This window comes from Coregonus lavaretus (assembly GCF_964263955.1).
Source record: "Coregonus lavaretus genome assembly, chromosome: 25".
Classification (NCBI taxonomy): domain Eukaryota; kingdom Metazoa; phylum Chordata; class Actinopteri; order Salmoniformes; family Salmonidae; genus Coregonus; species Coregonus lavaretus.
In genome coordinates this window covers 2,946,157-2,958,628 of record NC_140012.1, presented here as the reverse complement: position 1 = coordinate 2,958,628, position 12,472 = coordinate 2,946,157, and the positions used below count along the sequence as shown (strand labels likewise).

At 41.3% G+C, this 12,472-nt stretch overlaps 1 long non-coding RNA gene across 1 annotated transcript; it reads right to left on the bottom strand.

Moving 5' to 3' along the window:
* Window positions 1–10,007: 10,007 nt before the first annotated feature.
* Window positions 10,008–12,114, bottom strand: LOC311100629. The gene is made up of 3 exons (XR_014609844.1): window positions 11,934–12,114; window positions 11,412–11,500; window positions 10,008–11,166 (listed from the first exon to the last, which is right to left on the bottom strand). It is a non-coding gene; the product is annotated as an uncharacterized lncRNA (long non-coding RNA).
* Between the last annotated feature and the right edge of the window lie 358 nt (window positions 12,115–12,472).

Sequence of the window (12,472 nt, the reverse complement as noted above, 5' to 3'; positions counted from 1 at the left end):
TATTGTGGAGGAGGTGAAGTCAGCGAACTTCGTAGCTATCCAAGCTGACGAGACCACGGACGTTTCTACACAGACACAGTTGGTGCTTGTGCTGAGGTACATAGATAGCAACCACAAAGTGCAGGAGCGCTTTTTTGAGTTCCTTCCCATCTCGGAATCAACCTCAGTCTCAATCGCCAGTGTGCTTTTGGAGAGACTGAACGGTCTTTTTGCCGATGACGAGAAAGTCAAACTCATTGCGCAAGCTCACGATGGAGCCAGTGTGATGAGGGGAGAGAAGGCTGGTGTGCAGCAAAAGGTGCGTGAGCATTTCAAGAATGCCCATTACGTGCATTGCTATGCGCATCAGCTGAATTTGATCATGCAGCAAGCTACTTCTCGCATCAAAAAAGTGAACATTTTCTTTTCCGATCTGAGCGGGATTACAACTTTTTTTTCCCGGTCACCCAAACGCACCAGCATTCTTGACCAGACTGTTGCACGAAGACTGCCCAGACCTTCATCCACACGGTGGAACTTCAACAGCAGAGTCGTGAACACTGTCTACGAGAATCGAGACGACCTCATAGAATGTTTTGAAGCCATCCGGACGGGTTCATTGGGTTCATTTGACCAGCACACCGTGAGAGAGGCATCTGGCTACGTGAGGATGCTACATGATGAAGATTTAATTTTTTTCCTGCGGCTTTTTCACAAAATCATGCCCCACGTCGACATTCTGTACCAGAAGCTACAGAAGAAGGACATCGATGCTGTCTTTATCAAACGTGCCCTCGACAGCTTCACAAGCAGTGTGCAGGCCATAAGGTAAGATTAAACAATATCATTCGATCTTTCTCAAAGCAGAGCTTTATTTGAAAATGTATGCATGAAAGGAGACTGCATTTGTGTTTGAAATTACATTATTCTCATTATATATGGCCAGTGGTGTAATCTAGCTTATTTTATATACTATGTGTACTGTACAGTGGTGCTCATAAGTGTATGAACACATTCTAAAGTTGACTAAAAAGAGGAATAAAAAAATAAAAAAATCATCTTTTGGAAATTGATCTTAATGACTTAATTAAAAAAGTTGGAAAATCCAACCTTTAAGGACACCAATTTTCTTTTCTTTTTTATTCCTCCTTTTAGTAAACTTTAGCATGGGATCATAAGCTTATGAGCACCACTGTATACTGTGCTGAACATCCAGGCTATGTGAGACACAAAGGCTAACTTAAACACTAAAGACTTTATGCATCCCTGCCCATTTTAAGTGGAACTGAAGTATTTGTACTATACATGGATACATTGCATACACCTGTGCATCACATAGACAACAATACTGTACAAAGCCAACAAACACATTGGTCTGTTTGCCTTCAGGGACTCCCCTCAACAGCAGCTGCAAGAAGCAACAGGAGCCAAAAGACCCAGAACAGCTTTGAGAGAAGAGGAGAAGCAGAGGCTGTCTGAAGAGGTCTGCAACACCATCCTGGATCACACCAAAGAAAGGTTCTCTTTCTCTGGCCACCTTGTGAGTGCTACCTTACTGCAAGCAGACATGTTTGAAAGGTACTGCCATTCATTTCCTGATGAGGCTCTGAATGCCACTGTGAATGCATACCCCATGCTGAGCAAGGCAAAGCTCAAGACAGAACTATCTCTGATCTATGAGAATCCTGAATTCAAGGGATGCTGTGGTGCACTGGCACTGTACCAGGTTCTCATGAGCTACAACCTCCAGGAGACGTTCTCTGAGACTGTGACTCTGTTGAACATCCTCATAACTACTCCCATGACAACAGCTGAAGCTGAGAGATGTTTCTCAACTTTGACACGAGTTAAGACATTCCTGCGAAATTCAATGGGCCAGGAACGTCTGAATGCACTGGCCATGCTTTCCATGGAGAGGGAACTAGTCCTCAGCATGCCTGATTTCAATGAGAAAGTCATTGAACGCTTTGCTGTATTGAAACAGAGAAGAGAACAGTTTCAGTACAAGTAATGTAGCCTCTCTCTCTCTCTTTGTCCCTCCCTCCCTGTCTCTTTAACACACACACGCCCAAATCAGTTCACAGTTGATGTTGTTTAAAATAGTTATTTTTCATTTAAAAAAAAGTAAAATAAAAAAAAATCTGTTCATGTTCATTTTTACAAATCTATACAATTGGCCAGAATATGGTTGTTCATATTTACAAATCTATACAATTGGCCAGAATATGGTTGTTCATTTTTACAAAGCCATACAGATAGCTGTGTTTACCTTTTCTAGAAATTACTTTCAAATTCTGTTTTCAGGCAAAATGTCTATCACTGTTCATTTTCACAAATCTATACAAGAGGGCAGAATATGGAAGTCTATAAAAATGTCTTATTACCAATAACTTGCATCAATGTTTTCAGTAGCCTCTATCAAAAGCTCCTGCTTGCTTGTTGTGAATTATGCTCAGGTGCACATATTTCCAATTCAACCATGAGGCAAAAAATGTGGTAAAAGCTCTTGTTGATCCTGCAATCTGAACAAATACCAAGATGCTGTATTTTCAGCTGATATTTCATTTGTTTATGGAAATGCATATTGTTTATGCAGTGTTGAGGAATGTGAAAGAACACCCTTGATTATTTTTACTGTGATAACTTATTTTGATTTTGTAAGCCAACACTTTTGAGATCAGTCAATAAATGCTTCTGGTATTGACTTATATGCTGCCCCTGTCTTCATGTTGTTGCTGGACATATCTTTTTAAAAATGTGTGTAGGTCACCTAAATCATCAGAAAAATGGCCCCCCCTGAGAATTTTTTCAGGAGCCGCCACTGGTCTCTAAGGAAACTATTTGTGGCAGACGCTCTCGAAAATACTGTCTGCCGCTTGTAAAAAAAACAAAACAAAACAAATTAATGTCTTTGTCGCTGCCGAGCTCTCAAATACCGTGCCCGTCTCTCACTCTATGAACGGTCACTGCTATGCAGATTCCGTTGGACTTCCCTATCCAGAACCCTAAACCATAACCCATACTTAACACTAAACTTAACCCTTACCTTAACCATTTTACATTTCTACTTGATTGAGGTCGGGACATCCCAAGGAACCTTAATAGCATTGACCCTCTGGGAAATCCTATAAACTTGTCTATTCGACTGAAAGTCACGGACACAACTCCTATTGGTTTTCTGATGTAGGCTACTGGGAACTGGTAACAACACATTCTGTGATTGGCTAACAACATTTAGATCTGTATACAGCGAGATAAGATAACATACCATCCTATGAGGTGTTGAGGGAAAGCCAGATTACCTATAGATTGGACATAATCTTTTCTAGGTTGTGATAACAGGAAATACACAAGCCATAGAGGCTACACTATAGCTCAATGTGGCTACATCGGAATGTCGGCTTGCAGGGGAAAAACGGTACATTTCTAACATTTATGGTTGAGATTAAATGAATATAAATATAAACCATGCATCTTATGACTTTCATTAACACGCAGGCGTCACGCAGACGTTAGTAAGGCGTTGGTATGACGACATGTTAGTTACACATTCAATGGTAGGAAACAGCATCATTTAATTAACACGCAGGCGTCACGCAGACGTTAGTATGGCATTGGTATCACGCTATGTCAGTCAGACGTTCAATGGTATGCGACAGCCACACGGTGGTACTGTTTCCTAGGCTGGATTCTGTCCTGAATCACTCCCCATACATGCGCGTGCCATCAAAAGCATGCCTCATCCAGTGTGTCAGCTGAGCACAGGCGGGCATAGAGCACTTGAGTGAGCAGAGCATCTTCCAAGCTCGAGTTCTCTCACCTCATCTGAGAATGATTAATGCCAATAGCGCTACAGCTAAGTAAGATAAGTTATTCACGTATAAAATAGCTTAAATATGAGTTATGTATGGAAAACGTATTTTGAATAGTGATTGTTACTTTCAGTCATCATTTTCATCTTGCTGGCCTCAGAGGTTGACTTGTGCCAATGTGAGAGAAAACACTGATGAGTATCCACAATTGAAGGTTAACTGTAGTTAAGACAAAGATTGTTATTGATCATTTTAATGAATGTAATAAATTCATTATATAAAAAAACAAGTTGTTAGCTGGTATGCTCATAAACATTTTTAGTGACCTATGTAGTTGTCAGAAAATATCAATGTTGATTACATTTCTTTTTCAATTCATAGAGTTGGTTACCTCCTGGGTACAAGTACCATGTCTGTTCCTACGAGGAGAGGCCCACACAAATGGACCACTGTGCTTTTGAGGCATCCTTTCGAATGGCCATCGAAGGAGTAAGTCGGTTTAAAGAGTGGCTACAGAAGTCACAAGAGTCAGGAGTCACTTGGAGGGTCGCTGTCACAAAACCAAGTAAAGGACAGCATGTGCTTTTTAAGGTAGGGACAGTGGGTATAGCTTTCGCATTGGGGCTATAGACCTAGATTACTACGTGGATTGAGAAATGTGAAAGGTTGAATTAGATAGACCTTTCTAGAATACTTCTACTTAAGCTATGAAAATATGTTACAAGGTCACCGCGCCTCCCCCGTTGTGTAGGAAGGAGCAAGGGGAGGGGTGAGAGATAGTTCAAATGATAGGAATATCATTAAATGTATGCTTATCAACGATCGCAAGTATTTGTTTTATTAATTAGGGCCTAATCAGAGAGAACAGTTAAAGAAATTGAATAGCGAACTGAAATGGCGATAGAGCTGTGAAAATTGAGTTGAGGACAAAGGAGAATAATTTATGGCTCTGGTTAGTGAAAAAAAAATAGAGACAGTCAAGCGAGTTAGATTGAGCTGTAAGATTTCAAGTAGAGGTCTAAATACTTGACTGGAAGGCAGTGCTTTAATAAATTCTAATTGTTATTACTTTATTCGATAGGTTGCTTAACACCAGTGGTGTATGCAAATAGTTGGTGAATTCTAGAACGATAATTTATTTTCGTTACGGGGACCAGGGGATGCAAGTAGCTTTAGCTATTATGCTGAGGGAATAGCACCAACCTATAGTGGGTTTTAGATTTGTTAAATAAACAAACATATTTTAAACTAAAGTAATGCAATAGGCTACAATTACAGTGGGGAAAAAAAGTATTTAGTCAGCCACTAATTGTGCAAGTTCTCCCACTTAAAAAGATGAGAGGCCTGTAATTTTCATCATAGGTACACGTCAACCATGACAGACAAATTGAGAAAAAAAAATCCAGAAAATCACATTGTAGGATTTTTAATGAATTTATTTGCAAATTATGGTGGAAAATAAGTATTTGGTCACCTACAAACAAGCAAGATTTCTGGCTCTCACAGACCTGTAACTTCTTCTTTAATAGGCTCCTCTGTCCTCCACTCGTTACCTGTATTAATGGCACCTGTTTGAACTTGTTATCAGTATAAAAAGACACCTGTCCACAACCTCAAACAGTCACACTCCAAACTCCACTATGGCCAAGACCAAAGAGCTGTCAAAGGACACCAGAAACAAAATTGTAGACCTGCACCAGGCTGGGAAGACTGAATCTGCAATAGGTAAGCAGCTTGGTTTGAAGAAATCAACTGTGGGAGCAATTATTAGGAAATGGAAGACATACAAGACCACTGATAATCTCCCTCGATCTGGGGCTCCACGCAAGATCTCACCCCGTGGGGTCAAAATGATCACAAGAACGGTGAGCAAAAATCCCAGAACCACACGGGGGGACCTAGTGAATGACCTGCAGAGAGCTGGGACCAAAGTAACAAAGCCTACCATCAGTAACACACTACGCCGCCAGGGACTCAAATCCTGCAGTGCAAGACGTGTCCCCCTGCTTAAGCCAGTACATGTCCAGGCCCGTCTGAAGTTTGCTAGAGTGCATTTGGATGATCCAGAAGAGGATTGGGAGAATGTCATATGGTCAGATGAAACCAAAATAGAACTTTTTGGTAAAAACTCAACTCGTCGTGTTTGGAGGACAAAGAATGCTGAGTTGCATCCAAAGAACACCATACCTACTGTGAAGCATGGGGGTGGAAACATCATGCTTTGGGGCTGTTTTTCTGCAAAGGGACCAGGACGACTGATCCGTGTAAAGGAAAGAATGAATGGGACCATGTATCGTGAGATTTTGAGTGAAAACCTCCTTCCATCAGCAAGGGCATTGAAGATGAAACGTGGCTGGGTCTTTCAGCATGACAATGATCCCAAACACACCGCCGGGCAACGAAGGAGTGGCTTCGTAAGAAGCATTTCAAGGTCCTGGAGAGGCCTAGCCAGTCTCCAGATCTCAACCCCATAGAAAATCTTTGGAGGGAGTTGAAAGTCCGTGTTGCCCAGCGACAGCCCCAAAACATCACTGCTCTAGAGGAGATCTGCATGGAGGAATGGGCCAAAACACCAGCAACAGTGTGTGAAAACCTTGTGAAGACTTACAGAAAACGTTTGACCTGTGTCATTGCCAACAAAGGGTATATAACAAAGTATTGAGAAACTTTTGTTATTGACCAAATACTTATTTTCCACCATAATATGCAAATAAATTCATTAAAAATCCTACAATGTGATTTTCTGGATTTTCTTTTCTAATTTTGTCTGTCATAGTTGACGTGTACCTATGATGAAAATTACAGGCCTCTCTCATATTTTTAAGTGGGAGAACTTGCACAATTGGTGGCTGACTAAATACTTTTTTTCCCCACTGTATAACATTATCAGAAAAAGGCACAATTTAATGTGAAATAGTTATTACAATTATTATTAATAGTTATTACAGTTATTATCATTGATCCAGTAATGATAGAAGGATAGTAGAGGAAAGGCAAGAGATTAAATCTCATTTAGGGAAAGAAGAAGATTATGAAGATATATTAGGGAGAAAATACCATTAACTGAGGGATATAAAACGTTTAGCTGAAAAAGACAACAGGAATAATAAATACCTTACACCCTAATATAGACATTAGACCACACCAGAAGTAGAGATGGCAGGATCACCAGTAGCAATCATGAAGAGAAGGTTCCCAGAAAATAGTGAAGATATTGGTAATATCTCTAACAAATGAGAAAAAGGACCAGAAAGATAGTAACTAAATGGCCAAAGGAGGGAACATTTGATGTAACCGTGATTGTATTGGCTAAAAAAATGAAATATGACATTTACAGGGGGGACAGGAACAATAGAAGGGGAGACAGATTTTCCTAGGGGTTTGATCAAATAATTGATAATGGATCATTTGAGATGAGATCACATGTAGCAGATTTAGGGTAATCAATTAAATAATCATTGTATACTTGAGGAATTTTGAGTGGTTTTATGGATTAGTTATGAGGAATTAGATTGATACAAACAATTATTGATGGGTTAGGACTGGGGATATCTGTATCATGTTTTGTGTGTACTACCATCTTTAGATTACTGATGGTAATTGAAGGTTAACAAAATGTATAACCAGGAGAAAGAGATTAGCTCATCTCATTGGAATGTTGCCCAGGGCTAGGGGGAGCAGTAGTGAAGTTAGGCAGTATTTAGGTCATAAAAGTGAGCTACCACATTAAGTGGGGCCTGGCTATTTGTGGTTGTTGTTTTTCAAATTGGGTTTTTCAAATAAATAACAACACACCTAGTATGATGGTTATAAAGGGTTGTAATGTTAAAATGAGGGGGTAAAAATAAGGGATGGCAATTGGATGATAAATTACCAATATTACCTAAGTGATTGTTTAGGTAGGTGGAAATATTGACACATGAGCAAAACATGTGTCAAAAGGGGGATGGTAGGATTAAATAATAAATATATACAAAGGAGAGGACAAAATACTTTAAAAAAAAGCTACAGTCTAGAAAGAGAATGCAGTCAGAAATAGAAATTGAGAGCTGAACACGTGTGAAGATAGTTTATTAACCACACCCGTATGTCAGAGGTTTTGTGCCCCACAGGTGAACTAAAGGAGAAGGTGACCCACTCTGTCTGGCCAGGTGACTGGTGAGCGTCCAGTCCCTAGAGAAGAAAGACTGGAGGCAGGCCTGTTGGGGGGGGGTATCAGGTTATATTGGTCACTGCCTTTGCCATTAGAATAGCAGAAAGAGCAACCTGGGTCCACGTTGCCCACTGCAAAAAGGTAAGAACACATGCAAGCACCACTGAACACATGCAGAGTTAGAGAGAAGAACTGTACCAATAGGGTCTGGGGATCACCTCTGTTAACGAAGATCTCCTACCCCGACCTATCATCACTGTAGTGTGTTCTCAGGGTGTGAGTATGGGGTAGTACCAAGCAGAAAGACTGAGGACAGGAGAGGGTTGGCAGTTTTTGGGAATATGGATAACTTGAGTTGCATCATAGTCTCGGTAATGGTCTTGATATGTCAAGATCCACCACCAATTGTGCTATGCCCTTACCATTGTTAAGAAGTAAAAGAGAAGAGAAGCGACCCGACATACTGACCGTCAAGGACGAGTGGCCTACAAAATGGGAGTCAGAGAAGGGCAAACTGTCAGATTCAGAATAAGGGTTAGGGACGTAGCCAATGGGTGAGGTACATGTCAATAAGCAAATTGGGATTATAAAATCCTATTATATTTGTGTTCGGCCCCCACGGCAGATTGTTCCTAGACTCAGGTGTTTAAACACACTTGGGGATGGGGATTTGAGACCGAGGGGGACTGAACATCCAGATGGGGGGTAAAGAGAAACAAAGACATCACCAATTATCAATTGGGGACTTAAGTTCGGAAGCACAGGAGAGAATTCTTAACTTTACAGCCCCTGTAACCGATGTGTGGTGGGCGTGTGCCAGTAAAGGCAGTATAAGGCAGAGAATTCCAAAAAGGGTGGCTAGATACGTGCGCCCTGGTTCTACTGGTTCAGCTTGTTAGAATTAGTCACCAGGAACCAAGGATTAAACAGATGTAGGAGGAGTTTTAACAAGAAGGAGAATAGCCCTATTTAGATGGATGCGATTGGGATACCAAGGGGGGTATCGGATGGATACCGAGCTATGAAACAATTAGGGGAAGGGTTTACTACCACGTTCTTTTGGTGGGTGACAAGCAAAATTGTGAATTGGATTAATTATATCTATTACGACCAACAACGATTTATTTGCTGGACTAGGGATGCAACAGAAGGGATCTTGTGAACAATTATCCGCCATCTCACTCTTATGACTTAGTCAAAAGAGGTTGGCTCTAGATCAGGCAGAAAGGGGTGGTGTCTATAGAATGGTAAGCCATTGTTGTACGTTTATCCCTAACAATACCAGTCCTGACGGGAGTATCTCTAAAGCCCTAATTGGTTTAGATAAACTATCAGCTGAAATGAAGAGCATGGCTGGAATGGAGGGAAACAGACTGTTCTCCTGGTTGGGGGAGTGGTTTGGTAAGTATGCTGCACTGGTGGTTACTGGATTTCTGACCCTAGTAGTTGTGTTTCTAATATTAATGTGCTGTGCTGCCTGTGTAATTCCTTGTTTGAGAAAGTCTGTTACAGATGTCGTGCATACAGCTGGTATGATGCCCCTCCTAGGGGCTCAAGAAGGGGATGCAGACACTGAGATGGGGTTGACAAAGGATGACCCTTGGTTTGCTATTGGTGAGGTGGTGGAGTGACACCCTAGTGGGTGTCTAAAGGGGGCCAAAGTTTACTTCCCTGTTTATGTTTTACGCTTTATTAATCAAGTTAACCATTGTGAATGGGGCGGCAGGTATCTTAGTGGTTAAGAGCGTTGTGCCAGTAACCGAAAGGTCGCTGGTTCTAATCCCCGAGCCGACTAGGTGAAAAATCTGTCGATGTGCCCTTGAGCAAGGCACTTAACCCTAATTGCTCCTGTAAGTCGCTCTGGATAAGAGCGTCTGCTAAATGACTAAAAATGTAAATGTAAATGAATGTTTGTCTTTCCTTATGTGAAGGTTTGAAGTTCCTGGGTGGCTGGTAGCCAACCTAGTACAAGTTGGGTGTAGATGGAAGGACTGAAGGCCTTTTTATTATCATTATTGCCTATTAATAAAAAAGTGTGATTCTTTTTGTTTGTTTTGTATTTTAATGAGTGACACCCTAGTGGGTGTCAAAAGGGGGAATCCTAAATTTCCCTGAAATTTCTTATTTTGGCTGATTATTTTCACAGCTGATATAAGCTAGAGGATTTAAGGAGAAGGGGGGAGAGGGGTGAAGTGAAGGAGAGAGACTGTTATTGAGAAAATAAGGTAGTTAAAGTGACAATGTTCAACAGGAATCTGTATGTGTGGTCTCACCTGGTGTCCACACTAAGTGGCTGCAGAGTACTTTATACTGAAAAACATGCAGACACATGAGGTCAAACAATACAGCGTAGTTCTATAAATAATGAAGTGTCTTACTATTCTCCATGGCTGGTCCTCTTGCCTATTCTTTGAAGGTGGAAGGAGCCACAGTTATACACCTGAGCCTGCTTACTGCACAACACAATCCATCAATCAGATTGATACACAAGTGTGTAGGTGTGGGTTATAGGGTGTCTAATTGTGCTAAATTTTTTCAATATGGGTGACTCTTAAAAGAGCCTGTTTTGTTTTTGTACAGACATCACCCTTACCTGAGAAGTAGAAATCAAAAGGAGCGAAACTGGGAATTTAATAATTGCAGTTGACATATCTAAGTAAATAGAAAAATACTCTGATATGGGCCCCGTGTAGCTCAGTTGGTAGAGCATGGCGCTTGCAACGCCAGGGTTGTGGGTTCGATTCCCACGGGGGGCCAGTATGGAAAAAAAAAAAAAGAAGGTATGCACTCACTAACTAAGTCGCTCTGGATAAGAGCGTCTGCTAAATGACTAAAATGTAAATGTAATGTGGATGGCTCTTAAAAGAGCATTTGGTTGTGCATAGTGTAGTCTATGGTGTTGCCAGGGAACAGCACCCTCGTCGAAGAAGTAGGAGGTGAAGATATCCCGCACATGGATTGCCTCCCGTGCTGCGTTGTTGGCCCCCATCCTTGAAACATTCTGCAGAGCAGCAGACCTCTCCTCTGGCAAATGGCGGCGAGCTGCAGATCCCCTCCTGGTTCTCATGTCCATCCTCATGAACTTATGCAGGACACAGGTAGCCTTCACACACCTGAATTCCTCCAGGAGGCAGTCCCAGATGGCCCTGGTTACCCAACCTTGAAGTGCCCTACACGGTAACTGTAGGCAATCGTTTTGAAGGAACTCCAGTTACAAGGTATCTGTAGGAATATGGAAGATAATGTCATTATTAGACTTTTACATCACCAGGTCATTGTGGATTACTAAAGTGTAATATCCCTTATAACAAATCATGATAACATTGGATAGATATGTGCATGTGTGACAATAGCAGGATCATATCAAGGATAGCGTCACAACTGAATACATAAATACCACTTGAAGCTTGATGACTTGATCATTTAAATCAGCTGTGTAGTGATAAGGCAAAAACAAAAATGTGCACCCCTTTGAGTCCCCAGGACCACGACTGAGAACCACTGCTCTGCATTGGGACCTCTTCATCTGCAGACAGGCTTTCACATCTCTCTGTATCTGAGGACAGAAAACCACACAAGAAACAGACTAAATTATACTCAAATTAGACAGCACTGAGTATTATGTTCTCTGTCCTCACTTCTAGGGACTGGAACTACACAAGTATCTGCCCTATCCAGAATAGCCTACTCTCTCACTTTGACAGATGGGGCTGCTATCCTTTCACCCTCCTCCATGGCTGTTAGCTAGCTACCTACAAATGCATTTGGAGTTTGTTTTTTACAGTGATAAATATATCAAGATAGCTAGCTAATATGAAGTTAGGTAGCTGGTCAAATGTAATTCACTTAGCTAGCTATCTATACAGTATGTTAAGTTGGCTAGATAACTAGCTAACGTTAGCAGCTCATTTGAGTTAGCCTGCACTGTTGCTCGATAGCTAATAATACATAGTTTTTTTTTTTTACATTTTCGAAATGTATTTACTTACTTGAATAGGTTATCCCAGCCATGTGGACCATTAGAAACAGGGCAGCACAGTTTGGTTGTTACCAGAGCGGTTTAGAGCATATTACTATTTACCTGTGAATAACCAGACCTTCATACAAACATGCTATGCTGAACTCTTGAAGCACAATCGAAAATGCTGCCAGCACGCCCACAAGCGAGTCATTCTGGGCGGCTGAAGCGGCAATTTACCGCGTGCTAGTGTACACTGGGCATGACTTTTTCAACGCCGCCCAACGGTACCCCGCCCTCTCCGTATCTCACCGCTTTCCTTCCATTGAAAATGAATGGGAAGCGGTGTTTCACCATGCGGCATCGTGTGCAAATGTACACAGGGCAGTATTGGAGTGATCAAATATAGTGTTACATAACAGTAGTTGCTACTTGATTGCCACAAGATCGTAACGTTTAACAAGTTGCAGTTGTCTAATGTTACTCGTTTTAGTGTAGAAGGGTTGTTATAACATTTTGAAAATGTGTGTGATGATTTATGCACCCTATTCATGATGTTAGCGGCAAACG